This window comes from Passer domesticus, chromosome Z (assembly GCF_036417665.1).
Source record: "Passer domesticus isolate bPasDom1 chromosome Z, bPasDom1.hap1, whole genome shotgun sequence".
NCBI classification, from domain to species: domain Eukaryota; kingdom Metazoa; phylum Chordata; class Aves; order Passeriformes; family Passeridae; genus Passer; species Passer domesticus.
This window is the reverse complement of record NC_087512.1, coordinates 81,272,856-81,293,734: the sequence shown is the minus strand read 5'-3', so window position 1 is coordinate 81,293,734 and position 20,879 is coordinate 81,272,856. Positions and strand designations below refer to the sequence as shown.

The following is a 20,879-nucleotide window of genomic DNA, read 5'->3' as shown; positions in this document are numbered from 1 at the left end:
ATGATGGATGATGGATGGATGGATGGATGGATGGATGGATGGATGGATGATGGATGGATGGATGATGGATGATGGATGGATGGATGATGGATGGATGGATGGATGGATGATGGATGGATGATGGATGGATGATGGATGGATGGATGGATGGATGGATGGATGGATGGATGGATGGATGATGGATGGATGGATGATGGATGATGGATGGATGGATGATGGATGGATGATGGATGGATGGATGATGGAGGATGGATGGATGGATGGATGGATGGATGGATGGATGGATGGATTGATGGATGGATGGATGGATGGATGGATGGATGATGGATGGATGGATGATGGAGGATGGATGGATGGATGGATGGATTGATGGATGGATGGATGGATGGATGGATGGATGGATGGATGGATGATGGATGATGGATGGATGGATGGATGGATGATGGATGGATGGATGGATGGATTGATGGATGGATGGATGGATGGATGGATGGATGGATGATGGATGATGGATGGATGGATGGATGGATGGATGGATGGATGGATGGATGATGGATGGATGGATGATGGATGGATGGATGATGGATGGATGGATGATGGAGGATGGATGGATGGATGGATGGATTGATGGATGGATGGATGGATGGATGGATGGATGGATGGATGGATGGATGATGGATGATGGATGGATGGATGGATGGATGGATGGATGGATGATGGATGGATGGATGGATGATGGATGGATGGATGATGGAGGATGGATGGATGGATGGATGGATGGATGGATGGATGGATGGATGGATGGATTTATGGATGGATGGATGGATGGATTTATGGATGGATGGATGGATGATGGAGGATGGATGATGGATGGATGGATTGATGGATGGATGGATGGATGGATGGATGGATGGATGGATGGATGATGGATGGATGGATGATGGATGGATGGATGGATGAGGGATGATGGATGGATGGATGGATGATGGATGGATGGATGGATGGATGGATGGATGGATGGATGGATGGATGGATGAGGGATGGATGGATGGATGGATGATGGATGGATGATGGATGATGGATGGATGGATGGATGATGGATGGATGATGGATGATGGATGGATGGATGGATGGATGGATGGATGGATGGATGGATGATGGATGGATGATGGATGATGGATGATGGATGGATGATGGATGGATGGATGGATGGATGGATGGATGGATGGATGGATGGAGGGATGGATGATGGATGGATGATGGATGGATGATGGATGGATGGATGGATGGATGGATGGATGGATGGATGGATGGATGATGGATGGATGGAGGGATGGATGGATGGATGGATGGATGGATGGATGGATGGATGGATGATGGATGGATGGATGGATGGATGATGGATGGATGATGGATGGATGATGGATGGATGGATGGATGGATGGATGGATGGATGGATGGATGATGGATGGATGATGGATGGATGGATGGATGGATGGATGGATGGATGGATGATGGATGGATGGATGGATGGACGGATGGACGGATGGATGATGGATGGATGGATGGATGGAGAAACACTAGCTGCTTTTTGAAGGCAAAATAATTTTATTGTCTAATTTTATATTGGTGCTGTTCTAGTGCCAATGCTAATGGTGTCCATACTCCATCCTTTCTCACAACTAGGAAAGGCAGACGTCCCGTTTTGCAGGGAACAGCACTTTCTGTGGGCCAGCACTGGGTGAGAAGAGTGGTAATATATGTTTACTCACCTGCTGGCCCCCTGTGCATGGTGTACAAGTAGAAACTTCTGTGAAAAACACAGGTGGAGGAGGCCTGGACCTGTCTGTAGGCTGTCAGCACAACCTAGTACATGTGGCACAGAGGAGACAGAAGCCTGGAATTTGTCTTGCTGTGCTAATATAGCTTGGGAGTTGTTTCCCAAAACTCAGAGTGGCAGTGAGAACAATTGCTGATCTGCTTCTGGGGACATTGCATGGTCTGGGGCAAACCCTCCTGAAACAGGTGTTGGTATTATAAGTGCATGAAAAGCTTTACTACTGTTTTTTCCTCTACTTTTGAAAGTACCTCTGTTTTCCTTCTTTTTTGAGATGGTATCCTCATTTTAATTTCTTTTTTTCAGTAATTTTAAATATTATTAAATTAGAAAGAATTGTTTTATTGTCCTGAGTGTGATAAAAGCACGCTCATCACTGCCACACAATTGCAGTTCAGTACTACTGGAGCATGGAACAAGAGAGCAAGCTACAGGATGAGGTAATTTTCAATTTAAAACAGTCAAATACAATATGTTTTGAATTCTTTCCCTGGCAGAGATGAACTCTTCAAATGGGAAAACATCTAAAGGTTTTTCAGTTTAAGCCAATGTTCAGAAACCAGAGACAGCTGAAGGCTGTGGCTATTAGCATAGCAAAGAGATGACAGAGGGGGGAAATGATACGAGAAAGGATCGATCAGTGAGGGGCTGTGAGAGGAGATGGCTGCATTCCTACTGCCATTGTTTTCCCTTGCTGCTTCAGCTACTGTATTTGTATTGTGAGTTTAAAGGCACAGGAAACTATTTATAGTGCTTCACCCACAGATTTCTCCTTTTCACTTACTTGAGATGCAGTTTTAATCAGGTTAAATAAAGGGCAGGGGTGGGAGGCTAATAATTACTTCTATTAATTGGAATCCACTTTGGATCAGCTGTAGGACTCTGTGTCCTTTCATGGTGTCCTGTGGCTTGAGACGGGTCTCCTTGGAGCATTTCCTTGTACTGAGTTCCCTTAAAAAGGGCTTTGAAGAAGAAAACGTTGGGATTTATTTGAATTTAAAAAGAAAATAAAATAGCACAATGTACCTTTTTAAGCAGTGTTAGCTCGGAGCATCTAGGCAGGAGACTGTAGGAATAAAAAGGTTTGTAAACAAGGCTGCCACCAGTCTCTCAGCCTCCTTGTGAGCCTGGCTCTGGGCCAGCTCCATGACTTTCTGCTCAGCAGCGAGTGCTGTGGCTTTGCTCCGGTCCCTGGGACATCCCTGGGAACATCCTTTGCTCCTGGGACATCCCTGCCACCCACCCTGCCCTCTGAGCTCTGCCCCTCTGATTTTGCAGCCTGGTGAAGCCTGGAGGATCCCATGGAAGGAGCCACCTCACCCTGGCTGTGGAGCACATCACAAACCGGGCGCGGGTGCCGCGTCCATCGCCGGTGCCATCGCTGGAGAGGGACCCAGGAGCCCTCAGTGAACACTTTCTCATGGGCCTAAGGTTCCAGGCCACTCTGCTCAGATTTGCCTCGCGTTTTCAAAGCTGTTTTATTTTTAATTCTTCGTTGTCCTCCAGCTGTGCTTGTGAAAGGATCCCCAGCGCGTTGCCTGACACTCAAAATGTTGCTATAGGGTTGAGATGTGAACATGGCGTCCACCCCACAGCCCTTCCCACACCAGAGGCCATCCCGCCCTGCCAGATGTGCCAGATTCCTTAAGCACCACAAAGGAGAGGTTTTCACTTGAAATCCCAGTAAAGAATGTGATAATCCAGGCACACTCCACCTTTGGTGGATAAAGGATGTGGTTGGACACTGTGCTCAGATCCAGGGGCATCTCCCTGTGCTGCCATAGCCACAGGCTGTGGCCCTTGTCAGGAATCCTTCAAATGCTCTTTCACACAAGAAGCTGAAAGGTCAAACATTTAGGATTTTTATTTTTTCCCCTCCTCCTCAGGCACAATAGACCCAGGGCAGTTTAATACTGAGGCTCCTGTACAAAGTCACACGAGTTATTTGATAACCATATGTGGTTAATGCCTCAGATTTATCTACCATGTGAAAGATTAAACTTTCAATAATGCATATCCCTTCCTACAAGTCGATTTTATTGTTCAAAGCAAATTCAAAGAAAAAAAAATACACTTCTGTTACCTCTCCTTACAGCACCAACATTTTCTTGGCTCCCTCTCCTGAATAACGTAAATCTCCAGACCTACTTACTTGGAGTACCTAAAAGCCACAAGGCAACATGAGCAAATGCCAAATGTAGAAACATAAAGGCTTAAAAATTAATCCTACCAAGAAGGATAATTCTTTCTCCTTACAAGTTCTCATCACTTCTGCCTTCCAGTTCATAACAGATAATCACAGAGTCTGGCATCCAAAAAGTGTGGACACTGAGGTATCAGAAGGATTTTAAGTTGTTTTAAAGAACTCCACAGAGCTATTTTTTAATATCTGTTCTGCCTGCATAACTGGTTGGAAAATCTATCTGCTATTTTTGCAGTGGTCCTCTCAGTTCTATCTTCAGTGATATTCCATGCCCATGGGGAGCTAAAGAAAACATTTAATGATTTAGATCATTCACCTTAACCAGTGATAGGATTTATGCTTTTCAGCTTGCATTACTTTCAGTATAAAAAAGCACCTCTGAGTATCCTAAATTATTTATTTGCAGACAAGTACATTCAATGCTGGGAGTTCCAGGTTTAATTTTGCTCTTAAACTTCTGAGCAAGGGACCCTCCTGGTGCTTTATGGAAGTGATTTCCTTGTGCCTGCAGCACAGCATAAAAAGCTATTTAAGAAATGTGATTTTTTCGTGTCTTAGAAGGGATGTTCTGTCAGATCACAAGGGAAAAGGCAAATATCAGTAAAATTAGAAGGTTTGTAACAAGTAGATGGTGAATCTGTCAGAAAAGCAAGCAGCATTCCCCTCACCATGTATGGTATTAGAATACCTCTCACTATAGGAAATTTTTTTACTACAATCCTTAGAGAATACTGAAATAGGTACACATTAACCTTAAAATGAAATAACTATTGAAGTTGAGCCCTATTCTGAGGCTTGACAGACCTTCCAGAGTTATCAACAAAGACCCTTGAAAAAAGCAAAAAATAAGTGATTTAGCATGAACTCCTCCTAAAACAGGAGCTGCAATCCAGGGAACCTCCCGTGAGCTGGGTGAGAGCCTGCACACTCTCCAGATGCTGATCCTGAAAGTTTAGTCCCAGTTTACTGAGCCCCATATATCTAATTAGCACATGCTTCCTTACCCACCCCTCCAATTCCTAAAAATCCAATTTCCTAAATGGAAATTCAGGAGATTTACAAAAATTTCTGTCACAGAGATGGGTGCAGTGCATGGAATGGAGCTCTCTTCTTAATTATGGAGGGACCAAACACTGAGTGACCCCAAAAAGTCAGAAGCACTCTCCTTCCACTCTCACCTCCAGAGAGCTCCCTATTTCCAGGCTTCCCAGGAAAGTCATGGCACCAAGGATGGGGGAATCCAAGGAGCATCTGGATGACACTCTGAGCCTTGTGGTTTAGTTTTGGGTAGTCCTGAGAGGAGCAGGGAGATGGATTCAGTGATCCTTAGGGGTCCTTTCCAAACTGAAGCAGTCTGTGGTTATAATGAGAGGCAAGTGGGAAGAGATGAGCATTAAAATCAGCACGGGATGTTGAGAAGACACCATTTTGATTAAAATGACCATTTTTTAAATTGAAAGAAGACACTGACTCCTCAGTCTTTTGTCACTGTGAATGTGAAAAAACAACCTGGGAGAGTGTGATTGTCTTGACATGAGGGGAAAAGACAACTCATAAGGCTTCAGAAAATCAGGAATTTGGTTATTTTGGGGCCTGTAACTGTTCCTATGGGCACTGGAACAGCAGCTAACAGCTTTTGACCCAGATGCTTTGTGGGTGCACAATCAGTTCATGATCCCAAATCATGTGAAGATATCACTTGTCATTTAAAAGGAGGATGTGCCATGCCAGCTGTGCTTCTGCTTTTCTCTTTTGTCTATTCAAACAGCTGGAGCAGTCTGGAAGAGTATGGGTTTCCCTCAGGAATTCCAGCAGGCAGTGGGAAGATTCAGGGAGCCAGTTTGTACTTTTCAAACTTCCACTTTAAATTCTGCAGTGTTTCAGAACCATGACTTCAAGCACAGTTACATAAACCTGTGGTCTTACAGAATTCTGTGTGCAGCTGACTCAGGACAAGAAATGTGGCATTGTGTGCGTGTTTTTAATTTCCTTTTTTTTTTTGGTCAGGACAATATACTTTTATGGTGTTCCCTGAAGAGTAGCTTAACCTCTCTGTGTGTCTGGATACTGGATATGACAGATAAACATCCACAGTGTTATCAACTGGCTCCACGTGATGACTGATGGATAAATGGATCCTGAAAACCCCACTCTTCAGTGACATCCATTTTTTTTACTAAATTCTGCAGATTCTGGGGCCTTCAGTGTGACTCATTAGCATGGCTGTTGTTGTGATTACAGGATCATGAAACCTAACAATATTTTGTTTCATTTAGTGATCAATTCATCTAGATCATGGGAACCTCAGCCTTCTGTTTCCATAGCAGCTCTTTACAAAAGTTATAGTCAGGAGAAGACCTGTATAGATTAATATTCCAATATAGTTTCTTTGCCAGCCTCATTCCTCATTATACCATAAATCATCACTTCTGTTCCTTCTCTATGTCTCTTCCTTCCTGACTCTTTGCTTTTGCCTTTTCTGTTTTTTTATGGTCATGTGATATTGGGTAAAATAATGAACTTTTATCAGCAAAGTATATAAGTCAGTTGCTACATTGCCCCAAACTTAATAGTACCTGTGTCTATTAAAATGTGGAAAATATTAAAGGAGTGTGGAAATTAAAAACATTGAAGGACTTCCATGACAAGCAACTCCCTGAGGCTGCAATCTGGCACTAACTGGGATTCACAAAATGCTCATTTAAATGTGGCATTTTAAAATGTGATTCTGTTAATAACAACTCAAATCTAAGCAGAATTTTTGTGCTAATGACAGCTATGAAATCAGCTCAAAAAATACTTGTCACTACATTTAACAGCTAATGATTTATTCCCAAAAGCCATTCTTGACTATGGAGCTTTTCAAGTGCCTTGTACAAAAGAAGTTTTAATAATGCAGTAGTAAGTGAATTAAATTAAATTATTAGCAACACAGTTGTGTTTTATTCAATCAGGTTGCAAGCATCATTTGGAACAATAAGGATTTGGTTTAGATTTACTGTGGTTAACCCTGTAAGAGGGATTTTATCTTCACATGGTGGGATGTTTTCTTGGTCTGATCTTTAAAGCTTGCTGTGGCTCATTTCAAAAAGCCTAGCTTGGGGTTGTATGCAGTTCTTCAGGCTGAAATCACCCCTTGCTCTCACCAAGTATGTTTCTGATTAAAATGCCGTTTTATTGTTGGTGTGTACTTCCTGTTTCCCACCTATATCAATTCCCACACGTCACATAAGGACCCCCAGAATATGATGGATTTACAGAGACCTGTTAACATACCAATAACCACAGCTTCCCTCCCAGCTACTGCCTGTCAGCACACCCCAAACGGGCTCGGGATGATTCCAAGTCAGGGATGTCTCCTTCTCCTTGTTTTTTGTGCCTCCAGGCTTTTCCACATGAATGGTTGTGATGCTCTTTTGGGTTTTACTCTCTTTTTCTTTTATATATTCTCTTTATTCTTTACATATACACTTGTAGCTTTGCAGCTTCATTCTGTAGCCTAGCTTCAACACTTTCCCAGGCAGAAAAACAAAACAAATTCCAACATCCCTGTCCTGCTATGGTTCACCTTAGAAACCAGGCTGAAACCAGCTTTCCAATGTAGACAATTGTAAACAGGGCCTGGATCTCATCCAGAGGGGGGAGATTATAGAAGGTGCTAGAACTGGGGGAATTTCTTCACCAGGAGAGTTTCTAATTGGGGGGTTCTTGTCAGATAAGTTAATTTGCAGAATCTATAAAAATTTACATGTCAGTCACATGGGGTGTGCATCCTGGCCCTTTTCTACCTGACAAATTTGTGCACCTCATATAAAAGTACCCTTTTTATCACCCTAACTGTGTCTGACTTGTATCTTTAGGGCCAGAGAAAAAGGCATCAGTTGAGATCCAGTGATCAGCTGTGGATAAACTGAGCTGGGAGCTCACCCCTGCTCTGTGCTCACTTTGGGTGGATATTCCCCCCTGCCTCAAGGATTCCTGGTTAGGGGAAATCTAGCCCTGCAAAAACCTCACCCATTGAGCTGAAGTTTACAACAGCAGCACTGAGGATAATAAAAATTAGTCATTGGTTGACAGCAGTCTGTGATTTCTGTGCTGGTTTTAATACAAAGGAAGTTTTATTATGTATTTAATAATTTTGTAATATATTTTGTAATATGAAATGAAGTGGATTTGATATTAGGAAATATTTACTGACTGAAGGAGTGATTAATCACTGAAAACAGGCTGCCCAGGGCAATGCTTGAGTCACCATCCCTGGAAGTGTTCAGAGTGGCACTTTGTGACATGTTTAGTGACATGGTGGTGTCCAGTCTAGGCTTGGACCTGATGATCTTGAAGGTCTTTTCCAGCCTGTGGTTCTGTGAGTCATGAGCACATCCTGAATGCCAGTTCTTCTGAGTTCAGAATCCATTTTAGAAAAGAGGGGGGAAAAATTGAGACAGGACCAAATAAAGCCATTCAATGTGAATCACAGGTACAGGTGATGTGGAAAGAAATACAAAGGGACAGGAGGAAAATCAGCCAAACTCTGTGGTGCAGACCCATTGATTTAAACACACCTGTGCCTGTTTCATTTTATAGGAATTTGTTTTCTTTTACCGTGTACTGAACACATGACTGTGTCAGGCTTTGGGATACCTGTCTTTTGATAGAAAATATAAATTCCTGTTTATGTGTTGGGCTCCTTTGAATATGATTCCTGGGTGGCAGCTGGGACAGGTCAGGGGATTCCCATACAGAGCTCTCACCTGACATCACCCAGCTCCAGATAATCTGGGTCTGTGCTTCTGATGTCCTCCCATTAAAGCAGGAGGAAGCACTTCCAAAAAAAGGGAGGTCAGATCCTGGAAACAAGTGTTCTGAGCTTCTGCAGCCCACCTCTTTTTGCACATTCAAACCAGCATCTTGAGAGCAAACACCAGTCTCCTTTGAGGTCAGTGGGTGGGTCATTAATAATTCCTCTGTATCAGTATTGTTAAAAAGTCTATAGTGCCCATGTCACATCACTTTTCCTCACATTGATTTTGACCTGGAAAAAGGGATGAGTGATGCACCAGAGTGGTGCCTGATGTTCCCTAGCACATAATAAGCAGCATTATTCATTTTGTGGAGAATGTGTAATCATCTCTCTGGAAGAGAGGTGCTGCTTGAAAAGCTGTCTTCCTCACCACTGCATCCCCCCACCCTTACACTTGTGTTATCAATCATTAGATCATCACTGGAGGAAAGCTGCTGGAAGCACAGGTATGTCTGGCTAAGAGGATAAATGGGTCTTGCCAAGGATGGGAGTGGTGAGTTTTTTCATAATCCTTTCCTGCTCAGACTCCATCCAGATGTGGGTTTTAGGGATGGTGTTTGGGAAAGCCTTTTGTTTCTGATCCTCTGTGCTGCAGCAGCCTGAAGCAAATCAGACTAACCTGGGGTAGCTGGGTGAGGAGCAATTTATCTCTGGGTGGCTGAGAGGCACAGACCAGATGAGGGATTTCATCACCACATTACTCCAGAGGTAGCCTGAGCTCATTCATCTGCAAAAGAAACAAAGTGAATGAACAACTCGATAATGCTTCACAGTTTGAAGATTGCTTCTGGATGAATGACCTGCTTGTCTGCAAGTATGAGTACTGGCCTGCTGCTGCAACACATTATAAGAATAGAGAATTAATTTCTTCAAAAAGCATTTTTCATCTCACAGTTTCTGATATGTGCACACAGATTTAGAAAATGTTTCCCTTACATCTGTGTTTCACCGTTAATTAGAATTAAATCAAATTATTAAATGAAATCAAATGGTACCATTTACATTCAACAAATCTAGTTTTGCTTTCTGTCCTATTTTACAATCAAATTTTATATTTCTATTTGAATGTGTTATTATTATATTCCAACTAGTTCAGCAAATTATTAATGTAGGCATGTAGTAGCCAGTGGCCCCTATGTCTGTTTGCTAACTTGGTTCATTTGCAGTTCATAATTTGTTAATAGTTCTCTGTAATTTATCTGCTAATTTATCTGCTGCTCTTTTATACCCTGTGTCAATATTTTCCCAGACCAGAGCAGGCCTGTGAAATCTGCACAAACATTTCTGTAACATCCCTTTTTAGGTCAGTCTTGGACTGGTATTCTTATAGGTGCTTATGAAAATAATTTGAGGGAGTTGCTCTGCTCATTAAGTGCTGCATCACAGCACTCGTGTATGAGAAATTTTATTTAGTGGAAAAGAAAGAGAAAGCTGCTGATTTTGTGGCTGGGAAGGGGCTTTGAACACACACACATACATACACACACCTTGTCTAACCTGGAGGGCAGTAAAGCTGTCAGATACAGGAGGAATCCATTTTCCTGCTGCCAGAGCAGCAGTTTACACCACATAGTGTTAATATTACTTTTTAATAAAATAGTTCATTATCACTTCCTACCTTCTACCACCACCTTCTACTGACTGGTTGAGGGGATATGCTCTTTAGCTGGTGGCTGCCAGCCTGGCTGCATCTACTGGGATCATCCACAACCTGGAGCTAAGATGCCCTGAAAGGGAGGTAAGAGTGGCTCCTGACCTCCAAATGTTGGATTTTCTGGGATGGAAACTTAGGGGAACAGTGGCTCACTGTTCAGAGAGGGAAAACAGAGGTGGACATCTGAGTGAGGTTCCCTGGCACCTCAGGAGGAGGTTCACTTTTACTCTTCATTATGCTTTTCTGTGTACATTTTTCCCATTTTCCCTTTTATTTTTTGGGCTAACTTTTAAAATAGGCACATTTGAAAGTGCCTTAAAATTATTACATATGCCACGACCCAATTGTTATCATACTTGCACGAATATATAACACCTAATGAAGCTGGGGGTAGCTTAGGAAATACCAGGAATTAGAAATATTAGGCACCCTGACCAACCTGTCCTCCACCAGTAGCTCCGTTTGCACGGCTGAACCTCTCTGCAAAGCTCACCAGCTAATTAGAATGCATTAAGAAATGACAGTGGCTGTTGGCTGCGGGGCTGGAAGCCAGAGATTATGGTGTCACACAACAGCACGCAGTGTGTGAGTCAGTCGGCGCCCTTTGAACGCCCCTCACATCTGGCTGGTGCTGAATGGGGCCACTGTCCGAGGGGCTGCTGCTGCACTACCTGGCTCCCTGTGTGCTAATTACAAGCTCTGAACGCAGGAGTTAGGGGAGTCTGGGGACTTGTGGCTGGAGTTCACACAGGCTGCAGAAACAAAGGACGCCCTGTTCCTCATTACGCTCCTACACTTAATTAGGAAGTGAGTTTGTTGATCACTGGCTGAGTTAAGAATCACTCATTTATGGCAGGGCACTTTGTAATTTTTCCTTAAATTTTTCCTTCTTTTTTTTGTTTGGGTGTTTTGTTTTGGGTTTTTTTTTTTTTTTGGGTGCAAGTTTGTTTCAATGACATTTTACACTTTGGCCATAAGGGACTTGCCTTTATTTTATCTCAGTTTAAATATGTCTGTTGTAGTCTCCTGGTCTGACGGAAAGAGACACAGGGGTGTTTTGTTTTGGGGGTGAGAGGGAAGGAGAGGGGGTGGGCGAGGGGAAGCATTTCATTGCAGAGCTGGGGTGATTGTTTGGGATTGGCAAAGCCATTTGCAGATCTGTGAATTTAGAGAGGACTGAGGGTGGTGATGGAGCCACTCTCCTGCCTTATGCTGGAGGGGGTCAAGGTGATGCCTTGGGATTTTCGCTTTTATATTTTCGTGTATTTGCGATCCTGCAGTTCTTCAGTGCATAACTCCAAACTCCACATTCAGTGTCAGCTGCTGCTGTCCCATTTTGGGCAGACACAACAATTCCTCTCCAGGCCTGGCAGTCAGGGACACCTCACTGCCCCAGGGCCCAGAAATGGAAACAAAATTGAGCTGGGGGAGCAAACTGGGGGTAAATGACTTCATTAGCTGAAGCTGTAATTGGAACATAAACCGTCAATATGCAAATTTACCAAAATTATAAAAGTGTGAAAACCCGTGACCTTTGTCCATTTTTTGGTGCAGCCCCTGAGGGAGCTTTGCCTGCCCAAAACATACCTGAAGACACTTCACTAAGTATACCCACTTTTTTTATTCCCTTAATTCTGTCTGGCCTCTGTTTTTAAGTAGCCCAAAAAGGCAAAAAAGGTCAAAATATTTTGTGGGTCAGACACAGGCCTGCCAGGCCAGGCCCTGGAGTGAGCTGGGCCTGTGTCCAGAGGCTGTGGGGACACAAATGGAGGTCACAGGGGGACCTGTGAGGCCTTGGAGTGGCTGCCTGGAACAGGGTTAGACAAGATTAAGAGAATAAAGTGGGTATTTATTAAAGGTTTTCAATAGGTACAGCTTGGACAGCCAGGAGCCTCCCAGAGGCTGCACCCAAGATGGACAATGATCACAAGTTTAATAAAGTTAAAAGTTTGGTCCATTTGCATTTCAGGGGTTAATCCTCCAATTACAGCTTCAGGTAATGAAGTACTTTTCTCTAAGTTTTCCCTCCTCAATTCACTGTTGTTTGCATCTGAGACAATAAGGTGTCCTTGAGCTTCAGGCCTAGAGAGGAATTGTTTTGTCTGAATAAAATGGGAAAACAGTAGCGAAAACAGGGTATGGAGCTCAGAATTATACACTAAAGCAAAAAATATAAAACCTAAGGCATCAGATGGACACCCTGAGATGCCCCATCCTGTGGGATGTTGCAGCCCTCTCAAAGGGAGCCAGCTTCTCCTTCTCCTTCTCCTTTACAGGGATGGCAATAAAAACCCAGTGCCCCTGCAGGAGCTAGCAATTCTTCACGGCTACAGCCAGAGGGACTGATGAATGATGGACTGTTTTCCTCTCCCACAAACAGTGTGCCGGGGCTCTGACAGGGGAACCACACAAAAGCAGAGTGCAGAAAAGCTTTAAGAGAGAGGCTAAGAGTGAGATATAATGGGAAAAACAGAGGCCTGTCTGATTTTTCTACAGTAGCTGCAACTGGGATTAACCAGCCTTTTGTGGAAAGAAATTTACTGTCATCTTTGCTCAGACACCTGATACCATTGTTACTTAATTATAGACACCTACCTTGGTGCTGCCTGCTAGGCACTCTGGCTCCTCAAGCATACAATGTCTCTAATCTCACAGCTATTATGGAAATTTTCTTCCTAGCTGCATGCCTGCAGGAAAGCCATCGAGCAGCAGTGCAGGAGAGCTGGTGGGGGTTTCTTGGAGGTCTCTTTGCAAAACAACTTAGGTTCAGTGCACATGGAGTTGGTTCACTAGGCTGAGCACAGAGTTCAGAGACTGCAGGAAGGAAAAAATCCCATGTTGCTAAAATATTTTCCCTGAATGTAACCAAATTAAAACAGGTTTCTGTGTGGTTTGTGAATCACTTTAGATTTTCACACTTACCTGGCTACAAAGACCATTTCAACCTCTTTTAAAAAATTGTGTGTGTTGCTTTCACACCCATGTGAAAGAATAAAACAATCAACTGATAACAATTTCAGACTCAGCAGGTAGCAGTTGACCTGAGCTTTTGCTCACATAATATTTTCTGCATGAGACACTGAAAGTTTTCCTGGTTTAAGGAAGTCATTCATTCAATCCTTAAGGAGTGCTTGGACTCTACCCAGAAATGTGACTGGATTCTTTGCTGTTGTTGTTTTCAAACAGTATCTGACTGTGATTGGAAGAAAAATATAAGATAAAACCCCAAATCAATCATGTTAAGTGTGAAAGGTTCGCATAAATGTTATTTTATAATAACAGTAATAATAATTAACAGGAATAAATAACAGCAGTGCTCATGTGAATGAGGCAGGTAATGATGGGGTGTCTCAGCTGCTTCAGATCCATGACCCATTTATAGATTTTCATAAGGAATTATACATAACTCACAATCCACCAGGAAAACATTGTGGGGCATATAATTATGTTGCAAAAGTCTTGCTTCCAAAAAAAAAATTGAGTTCAGGCTGGAGTCTATAAACATTTACATGTGCATTTAACTTCATTAAATAGCAAACAGCTGTAACTTCCTTTACAGTTATCCGCTGTTCTTCCTCTTGAAAGTGCTCTTTTGATCTCTAGGGTTCATGGAGTTTAGACCTTCCTTGGGTCTGGTGCTGACCAGCAGAAAAGAGGAAATTCTCCCTTGTGATTAAAGCAAACCCCAAACACAAACTTGTGTGTGAGCTTCACTTGACTATGTGCCCTGTTGGTTCTGCAGGAGCCATCTCCAGTGGTAAGTGAACACAATAATTGAAGAGAGAGTAAAAAATAAAAATAAACAATTGCGGAGGGGTGGGAGGCTGAATCTTCTCCCCGTACAATTTCACATGGTGCAGATGTGTATTATTAATTAATGATGAATGTGGAATCAAGCTTTTAAAAGTCAGACTGTGACCAATCCCCACCTTGCCACCCCAGGCTAAAGCACTGAGTGCCACATCCAGTCCTTCCTTGGACTCCTCATGGGCTGGAGGCAAATCAAGATCCTCCTGACTTCAGCCTTCAGATCCTCAGACTTCAGCAGGGATGGCATTGAGAAGACCAGCTCACATTGCTGCTGGTTTCTTCTTGCTCTCTGAACTAAAAAAAATGATTAGTCTTTCTTGCTGCTTCTTGCTCTAAGGTGACCAGCTCCAGAATGGGCCATTTAAAGCAAGTCTCTGCATCAACAGTGTTAAAAATGCCCTTAAATTTGAACTATTGTCAAGGAAACCATGTCCAGAAGCAATATTTTTATCACAAACCCATTGCATTTCTGGGTTTTGGGTTTGGGGTTGTTTTTTTTTGTTTTGTTTTGGGGTTTTTTTTGGTGGTGGGGGGGATTTTTTTTGTATGCTGCATAAAACTATGTATTTCAAACACTTATGAGAGTGCTCTAAAAGCCAGTTGCTGTTCTGGAGTTAATCTATCTGACTCAGTAAAAAACGCCCTCCTTGCATTCTTCTACGAAGCAAACTGCAACATCTGAAGCACCAGTGCTCCATCAGACCCGTGTTCTTCAGGCAGAGCCTGGCTACCAAACACAGTGGAGTTCTGAAATGACAGTTCTCTGCACAGGCTGATCCATGATTCTCTATGACCCACATTTCTGGGGAAAAAAAACCTGCTGTGTATCTTTCAGGAGCAACCAGGACCATTATTCTAATTTCTCTCAGCTGCCCATTAGGTCTAAACTTCCCCTGGTCCCGCCTTGTTTGTTGCTTTGCATTTCCAGTCCTGAATTTGGCTCTGAGACAAGGTAAAAAAAGGGTAAAATCCTGTATCACAGCAGCAGAGCTTCTGTTGTGCCAGGCCCTTGGCTGGTCTCAGAGATATTTTTGGGCAATGGCTCCATGTACTCATCCTGCACGCATGTTTCTGTCAGCCCTTCCTGATGCGTTTGCCATGCTGCCTGTGGATGTTGCCATCGCAGGGTCAATCCTGACATCATCCAAGGAATACTCTGTCTTTTCCACAGCAGAACAATCTAATCCTGGGTTTCCTCACATATGGAACAGGAAGGAGCAGCACGTCCAAGCTGCTGTGGAGGATGAACTGAGGGTGACTTGGAATGGGCGGCTGCTCCACACAAAGCTGGGAGCTGAGCCTCCAATGAAAAGTAGCTCCACCAGAGAAGCTGTGCCTTTCCATCTGCTCCTTGGATTTAGATTCCTCATGTTTTATTGTGTTCGTATTATCACACAGCTCTATGTCTGGCACAGGTATTAAAACGTCTGGGTGTGCAGGTTCCATAATCCTGCCGCTGGCTTCGTCTTTCTGGGGCTGCAGCTCTTGGTTTGCTGCATTTTTATTGTTACCACTGCAATTGTATTGTGAGGGCTCTTGCTCCAGCTCTGGCTTGTTAAATAAACAGAACATATCCTTGTGTCTCATGCCTCCGCGTCTGGAAGGGATTTAAACCTCTTCTTTTGTCTGCGTGTTTTGGCTGAACTAAGATTTTCTCTTGAAAGACCCTGAGAGTTTCAGGGTCTGTGTGTATTATACAGAGTTTGCTTTCATTAAGTTTTGAGTTATTACAGCTTTGTTTGTGCTCGGGGTGTTGAGAATCACGGAGGCCAGTTCCTTTTAAACACTGAGGAGTACAAATAACCCAGGAATAAGGGTCTTGATTGATGTAGCTGCTGCTGTGGCTCACATGTGGAGTAACTCCACATTGTTGTGTTTCCTAAACAGTGGATTTCATAAACTGTATCCTTCCATGGTGGCACCTGGTAAAAGGTCAAGAAGTAGAAAAAAGAAAGAGAGTCATTCAAATACAGCAGAATAATAAAGAATATTTTTCTAAGACCTCACCCCCTGTCATTATTCAGCTGTGTTCTGACCTGCTTATTTTCCACCACTCACTCAGAAATCACCTCAAAATGTATGTTACTTACGTGAATGTATTGGAAGGATTAATTCTTCCCATAAATGCGGATATTCAGCATAGAGAAGGCAATTTTTTTTTTAGAACCTGGTTTTGGAATACACATCTACCAAAATGTCTCTAACTTGTCCCTCCAACTTCAGCCAGAGGAAGCAGAAACGTGTTAAATTTCTTAATAAAATCTGGACGGGAAAAATTAGTTTTCTACACAATATTTAAACTCTTTTCAGTCATATTAGTCTAAACTCATTTTAATATCCTTATGAATTGAAAGTTAAACAACATTCTTAATCAATTTAAGTCAGGGCTTGGCCAAACTACCTCTTGTTTTTTTCCCCACTTTTGCCTTAGTCTACAATTTTCCCAGACCGGATATAATTATATTTCTTACATATAAGGGGAAATGGTAGAGATTTGCACCAGTGAAGTAATTTATTTTCTGTCATCTTTTCTGTCATCTTCTCTTTTCTGTCATCTCAATTTTTCAGCATTCAGGTTTATCTGTGGCCTAGGACAATCCCCAGCTCCTGAATTCACTGGTCTCTAGTCACTCCCTACATCCTATTTACACAGTGATTTTGGGTTTTTATCTACATCTGGTACTTCTACCATATTTTACCATTTACTTCTACCACTGTTTTGTGTTATACTTATTTCAGACAATCATCCTAGTTGTAGAAATCTTGCAAAATGTGAGCACTTTGTACAAGTGTTCACATTTGGCCTAGCTGCAGTCTGCTATAATCTGCAAAAGTAACTGAGATACCTTTTTCCACTGGTTAATGCAAATCATAATGCCAAATTTTGCCAAATTCAACCCAGACTCATCTGTAGTTGATGGTGTTCAGGTTTGTTCATGAGCTGTAAAGCCTTTGTAGTACTTGGGATGAAAGACACATGTGGCATATCATGATTTACTACTGGGTTTGCATAATATATCTATGCCTAATTTATCAATATAACTTATTCAACAAACTGGTCCCTCTCCAAAACATCCACATATGTTTTTTCTTTCCTTTAATTGATTTCTCTTTCCCTGTCCCAATGTGGAGCAGCATTTTTTTTCTCCCTCTGCATGTTTTGTAGCACAGTAAAGACAATAGATTTTTTTTTTCCTTTAGCTTTATGGACTGAGTGCATTATAGAGCAGGAGGAAAGTTTCCAGCCTCTTAAAATGAGGAAGAGCTACATAGACTACAGACAGGTCATTTTTCAACACAGGAAAAATTGTGTGCTGGAATAGATGATTGCTTATTGAGTTTCAGTCCTTCCCAGACTCCCAGCTCAGGCTGTAAACCCAGCAGCTCCTCTTTCTTTCTGCCCCAGCCCCTCTTGCATGGGTGAAGCAGGACCTGGCAGGACCCACCTTGTGGAGGACATGCCCAGGAGAACAGAGCCACTGGAAGTTTCTGGAGCACAGCTGCAAGACCAGCTCCATCTGCACTCGGATCCATGCTGAGACAGTTCAAGGCTCCTCTGCACCACAGGCAAAAAGGAAATTTCCTGACCTGAGGCTGGGGGGCTGGCAGAGGCTGGGGGGCACAGGCTTGCTGCAGCAGGGACAAGCCTCTTGCTTTTGCAGCTGCAGAGCCCGGGCTGGCTGCATCTAGGTGGGCTTCCCTTCCCTCCAGCACAGCCCCGTGTCACCTCTTGCCTCGGTGACACTGGCCTGAAAGAGAGTGGGGCCACAAGTGTTTGGCATCCCCACAGCATCTGCTGAGCTGAGCTTGTTTTGCTGATAGATCAAAGCTGGACCTGAACATACACAGGGGAACCTGGTGTGAAATGCATCACTCTTCAGATCCATGTTTAAGATTAAACCACTGGAGAGTTTTCTGTTATTCTGCCCAGTTACAGTTTAGAGGCTGGTTGGAATTATTGAGAGTGGTTCCTTATAACCTGGGTTTCACATTTCCCCGTTTGTGTTGTTTTTCTGGATATATCTCCTGTCAGAGTGATCTGTGCTGTTAGAAAAGTATTGACTTTGTCTGAGCTGCCCATGGCTTTATTGGCTTAGCTGAAATCAGAGAACCATGAGATTATTTGGGTTGGAAGGGACCTTAAAGCCCATCCAGTTCCACCCCCTGCCACGGCAGGGACACCTTCCACTATCCCAGGTTGCTCCTGGCCCCATCCAACTTAGTCTTGGAATATTCCAGGGATCCAGGGGCAGCCACAGCTTCTCTGGTCACCCTGTGCCACGGCCTTCTCATCCTCACAGGGAACAATTTCTTCCACATACCCAGTAAGAATCTACTCTTCTTCACCTTAAAGCCAAAGGAGCCTCCCTGGATTTGGCTGAAATTGCTTTCTCATTAACCCTGTGGCAACTTCTTTGGGAACACATGGACTGTTGAAGACATCTTTTAGGGCATTCCCCTGCAGAATCATGGCAAAAATTTAGTGAGGACCACTGCTTCTTCTTGAAAAACATCTGGGGCTTTTCAGGTAGGAAGAGCCCTAGAGATCTGCTGGGCTGTTACCTTTCTATTTGTTCCACAGGGTTTTAACAGGTACTTGAATTTCAATAAGAGCACCAATAATTTCTGAGTATGATTTATTTAATTCTCATGGCGCGAAAAGGACCAGGCTATAGTCATGCTCATATTACATAAAAAAATACAGTAATTTCAGGCCTTCATGGTCTAAATGTGGTTTTGGAGTGTAGATGGTGATCATTACATTTCATTACATGGAGAGCCAGCCTGAGGAATAAAAGGCAGTCTGAAACACTTTATGAAAAAGCCTCTGCCTTACAAAAACCCATGCATCACATTAATATGGTGACTGGGCAAATACACAGCAATATGTGTGCTTTTTGGAGTCCTTATTTAATGACTCTGGCGATTTCCTTCTCAGACAGAATATGCCTTAATGATGAAGCTGAAATCTGTTCTCAGTTACAAGAATATCTCCAGATTTAACATGTGTGAGAGAGACCAGCTTGGAATCAGTCTTTTTAAGGCAATTTCCATTATTTCTCCTGTGGATTTGCAGTCTTATCATCAAACGTGTAATTGAAAACACTCTAGAGATGGGATAAGTGAAGTGAATTTTAATATGGATCTGTAGTCATTTAGCCATCTTCTGAAGACTAGCAGACAGCAGTTTGGAAATGTCTAAATCTGTTTACTGAATTACATATTTGTCTCATTGCTTTCTGTTGTTTCCCCTCCTGTATGATGCCTTTTCCCCCTGAGTATCTTAAAACTTTCAGATGTTGAATGGTAGGAAGGTCTCTTTTCATATCCCCTTCTTGCAGAATTTTAGCCTAGCAAAAATGACCCATGCAGACACGAAACAGACAAATGACGTAAGAGTTCAAAAGCTCCAAAGCTGTTTCACTCTGATAAAGGTGTTTTTGCCTGTCAATAAAACAAAAAAATAGGTTCAATGTTTTTAAATATGTTTAAATTTACTGGGGAAGAAAATGTTGCATTTTAACTTTTGCTTCTGACTGGAGTCTCCTGGTGAAATGGGTCTGCAATGGTACAAAAATCTAAATCTTGTCAAGGAATAAGAAGAAAGAAAAGAAAGAGGAGTAGACGATAACAATGATAACTTTTCACAGTCTCTCAATGTCTGTGCTGGGATCCCGACTTTTCAGTTTACCCATGAATGGTAACAATAAATGACATAATTAAGTTTGCTGATATGCAGTTGGTTTGGGGCAGCTAAATATATATACATTTGCATGGATTTTTGGAATTATTTTCCAAGACTGGCTACTAGGAAACCTGATGATATTCAGCCTATAAGAAAATCCCTCACTATACTTACAGTAAAGACAAACTATTAATGTAGATATTAATAATCAGGAAAAAAAGCATTGGCAATTTTTTTGTGTGCCTCCCCAAAAACTGGACATGTTGCTGCAGGATGTTATTGAAGACAGATGTAGAAATTAATTCTCTAAGGGCTGAGATATATTCATGGGAAATATATAACTTAAAGGCTGTTTAAGACTATTGCACCTAGGCAACCGTTATCTCAGTCCCTGAAATGCTGATTACAGGAGACAACAAAAGACTAGCCAGAAAAAAAAGAGTTCAGTGAGTGGTAATTGTTTTTTACTTATTCATTCTTATTTATTCTACATATTCTCCTTCATATTTCTTATATGTGCATGCTCCTGAGATGTGCACAGCCCACCATCCTGACAAGATCTTCTCCAAAGAGAAAATGGACATTTTCTGCCTCTGTGGGCACTATCTGGCATATTTTTTTGTCACATGTTCCCAGACTGCCGTGTCCCTGCCAAGCAGTTGCAGCCACAGCTGGAACAGGTCTAGCAGGGTTGTGCAATCTGATAATTTCCATTTTGGGGCTGCCTCAGGAAATGTGACCCAAAGTGGAAGCCTGTCAAGTTTCAAACCCACTTGAATGGGAATCATCACTAAATGGGCAAATTCTGCAGTGACTTTGAAAGCTGTCCGAGATAATACATAAATATCTTGCTTTGTCTTCCTTTCCAGCTGAGTTGTATAGTGGCAA

General features: G+C 42.6%; 2 long non-coding RNA genes across 9 annotated transcripts; one reads left to right on the top strand and one right to left on the bottom strand.

The window, feature by feature from the left end:
• Positions 1-3,213: 3,213 nt before the first annotated feature.
• On the bottom strand, positions 3,214-17,891 carry LOC135290550 (uncharacterized). Of its 5 annotated transcripts, none has more exons than XR_010353319.1 (5): positions 17,752-17,891; positions 13,091-16,227; positions 9,461-9,568; positions 5,219-8,437; positions 3,214-4,322 (listed from the first exon to the last, which is right to left on the bottom strand). It is a non-coding gene; the product is annotated as an uncharacterized LOC135290550 (long non-coding RNA). The 5 variants fall into 5 exon arrangements; XR_010353317.1 differs by lacking the exon at positions 3,214-4,322 and having other exon boundaries at positions 4,503-8,437; positions 13,091-13,309; positions 13,418-16,227; XR_010353316.1 differs by lacking the exon at positions 3,214-4,322 and having other exon boundaries at positions 4,503-8,437.
• On the top strand, positions 11,618-15,604 carry LOC135290552 (uncharacterized). 4 transcript variants are annotated; one of them, XR_010353324.1, is made up of 4 exons: positions 11,782-12,336; positions 12,465-12,491; positions 14,099-14,252; positions 15,477-15,604. It is a non-coding gene; the product is annotated as an uncharacterized LOC135290552 (long non-coding RNA). The 4 variants fall into 4 exon arrangements; XR_010353322.1 differs by lacking the exons at positions 11,782-12,336; positions 12,465-12,491 and adding an exon at positions 11,618-11,722; XR_010353321.1 differs by having other exon boundaries at positions 11,782-12,491.
• Positions 17,892-20,879: the final 2,988 nt, after the last annotated feature.